Genomic DNA, 3,048 nt, shown 5'->3' with positions numbered 1-3,048 from the left:
CTGGGGGCCCCGTGACGTCACGCGCCGAGCGGGGAATCCCCGGGTGGTACCAAGCGTGCGCACGGGGACGCGCCCCACGCTGGCGAGGGGAAAGCCTCGGGTCTATGCAGCTGGGGCCCACCGAAGCGTTTACCTCAGAGGGGCTTCTGTGGGTGTCCGGAGTGATTCGAGGGGCTCAGGGTCGGAGCCTCCGGAGCGTCCTCCCCCTCGCCGGATGGCGCGTTCCGCAGGCGGGGCCTCCAGGTCCGGGTCCTTAACCCCTTATCGCCTGGCCCAAGCTTCAGAACAGAAGGTCTCCCGCGCGTCCGCTCTCTGGAGTGGAATCCGGACTTCGGATTCGGTCTCCGAATGGACACAGACTCCACAAAGCACTCGCGGTACGACAAAAGCACAGAGCCGGAATAGATTGAAGGGAAGAGACATGCTTTCCAGAGATGATGGCATTAAACCCGGTTTGAAGGATCAAATCAGAGCTAGCCAGAAGGAAAGAAAAGGGGACTCTAAACTGCAGAAAAACCTAGTCCAGGTTTGGGCATGTAGCTCAGCGGAACAGAGCCTTTCTGGCAAGCACAAGGCCCAGACTTCGATTCCCGGTACCAAAAAAAAGAAAAACCCAGACCAAGGGACTCAATGACAGAAGAATTCTCAGCAAGTTCAGAGATGCAAGGACAAGGGCTGCAAAACAGCCTATGGGGAACCAGGTAGAGTAGGGCTTAAAGGGCCCAGTTGGAGCGGGAAATTTTAGGCTTGTAAGACTAAAAGGATACTCCTGGTTTTATTTGGAAACCCCCAGGCCCAGAAGAGAGGAAGGACTTGGTTGCCTGAAGTTACAGGGAGTAGATGCTAAGCTGGCCAGCAGCCAAGTATCCTGCCTGACTCAGAGCCCAATGATTCCCATCTTTGGGCAGCCTGTGGAGGAGCAATCATGGATTCCAGGGGAACTGTAATAAAACTTTCTAAAGGTGCCTGTCCAGAACTGTGTAGACACTCAGGCTAGGGTGAGAAATGAAAGAAGAAATCACACTGGCCCAGCTTAATCCTTGGGAGCCCTGAAGAATCCTTGGCAGGCCCAGGAAGTTCTGCTGTTCGAGTAGAGGCCAAAGGCCGACCTGGCCACCCCCAGGAAAGGAGAGAAACCAGGCGACAAACAGCAGCCTTTCAGGTACTGTAGGTTACAGGTCTGTTGTGATTCTGGTGGGGATGGGTCAGACTTGGAAAGCATTAAAGCCAGTGATACCCGAAGACAGGGTACCCTGCCCTACTTTGAAATCACAGCGAACCAGACTCAGTGGCCTACACTGTCATTGTCTCGAACCTTGATGTCCTTTGCACATGCTGTGTCTGATGTTTGCATCACTTTCCACTCAAGTCAGCCTGGTTCTTCTCATGAATCCTCTCCTCTAGGAACACCTCCTTGTCCCTGCACTGAATTAAGGCTTCTGTGATACAGTCTGGGGTCCACAGCCCTACACATCCTATAATACCACAGCCAGCACACCAACCTACTATAGTCTGTGGGTTTTCCTTGGGACAGTGCCTGGTCCCAAGTATCTTGGGCAAGCACAGGCCCTGCCAGTTGAAGGAATAACTTCTGTTGCAGGTGGTGATATAAATTCACCAGAAAGCAGGTCCAGGAGATGGGTGTAGTGCTGTGGAGACCCAGGGCCAGTTGGTAACAGTGATGAAGTCACTTTAGGGATTCATTGATTTGCTCAGGTGCTTGGGCTAAGTACCTTGGAAAATGGCAGTTTTCGCTAAATCTTTTTTGACTCATGGAACACTATTTTAATGATTTTGTCTCTTTTTTTTCATTTTTTAGTACAAGGGGTTGAACCCAGGGTCTTCCCACTGTGCTACATCCCCAGTCTCTTGAAGAGACTGATGTAGGCAGATCCTCTTTTCTTTTTTTCTTTTTTTTTTTTTTCCACTTTTTTTGAAACAGCGTCTCACTATGTAGTTGAGACTGACCTGGAACTCACTATGCAGCCCAGGTTGGTCTTGAACTCACAGCGATCCTCCTGCCTCAGCCTCCCGAGTGATGGGATTACAGGCATGTGCCACTATACTCTGTCTTTTATTTTGAGACAGGATCTTGCTTTGTAGTTCAAGCTGACCCTGAATTTACTATGTAGCCCAGGGTAGCTTCGAATTCTCAGCAGTCCTCCTGCCTCTGCCTCCCATGTGCTGGGATCACAGGTGTGCACCACCATGCCTAGCAAGATCCTATTTTTGAGGCCAACCTGGACAATTTAACTAGACTTTCTCTCAAAATAAAAATAAAAGGTCTGGAGGGCAGGGGATGTAGCTCAGTGGCTACATAGTAGTTTTTTTACAGGTTTGTTTCTATGCTTCTCATTAATCAGTTGTTTATGTGCACAACCAATTGCTCTGCAAATATTACAATCAACTAATATAGAACTAAAAAGTAAACAGTTTAAATATGTGAAATAATTAAAAACATCCAGGGTTTGAGGAAAGTGAGTGCATCTCTAGCCATCTTAGTCCCATTTGGACTACCAAAACAAACTATTTTTAAATGATTTACAAACAACAGAAGCTTATTGCTCACGGTTCTGGAGAATGGCAAATCCAAACTCAAGGCACCAGCAGACTTGGGGTCTGGCAAGAGTTTGCTCTCTGCTTCCAAGATAATGCTTTTTCTCTGCATACTTACTTGGAAGAGGCCAGGGAGCTCCTACAACCCTCTTTCGTGCTTGCTTGCTTGCTTGCTTTTTTTTTTTTTTTTTGTACCAGGAATTGAACTCAGGTCCTTGTGTTTGTGAGACAGGCAGCAGCACCACTTAGCTAAATTCCCAGCCCTCAACCCTGTTTTATAAGGGTACTAATCTCATTCATGATGTTGGAAACTTCATCACTTAAGCATTCCCAAAGGCCCCACTTGTCACTGGTATTAGGTTCCAGCATATGAAGCTTAAGGGCAATGCCAGCATTCACACTGTGGACCAATCCTGGGTGCTTGCACACCACATATATTCACTAGTAATTAGTATTCTAGACAAATTTTTTTTTTTTTTTTGGTACCGGGGA

Source organism: Fukomys damarensis, unplaced genomic scaffold, assembly GCF_012274545.1.
Source record: "Fukomys damarensis isolate Sample0158 unplaced genomic scaffold, DMR_v1.0_HiC HiC_scaffold_16, whole genome shotgun sequence".
Classification (NCBI taxonomy): domain Eukaryota; kingdom Metazoa; phylum Chordata; class Mammalia; order Rodentia; family Bathyergidae; genus Fukomys; species Fukomys damarensis.
This window is presented reverse-complemented; position numbering follows the sequence as displayed.